We start from the raw sequence: 281 nt of genomic DNA, 5'->3' as shown, positions 1-281 counted from the left end.
CCGTAGATTTAAAAGTATAGTGTTACTATGTACTATGTATGACGCTGGCTCTCTTCACAGTTCTTTTCTGGGCTTCCTTTCATTCCAAAGTAACTGATTTTCCGACGTCGCTCTTTATCGCAAAGCACCGGCCACACAAACTAATAAATACTTTGAGAGCATGCTCAGTCGCCTCCGACTTTTTGCGACCCTGTGGATTGAAGCCTGCCAGGCTCCTCTGTCCACGGGATTCCTCAGCCAAGAATTTCCTCCCCCAGGGGATCTTCCCGACCCGGAGATGG

Source organism: Bison bison, unplaced genomic scaffold (assembly GCF_000754665.1).
Source record: "Bison bison bison isolate TAMUID 2011002044 unplaced genomic scaffold, Bison_UMD1.0 scf7180017864492, whole genome shotgun sequence".
In the NCBI taxonomy this organism is placed as follows: Eukaryota; Metazoa; Chordata; class Mammalia; order Artiodactyla; family Bovidae; genus Bison; species Bison bison.
The sequence above is the reverse complement of the archived record's forward strand: the minus strand, read 5'-3'. Positions refer to the sequence as shown.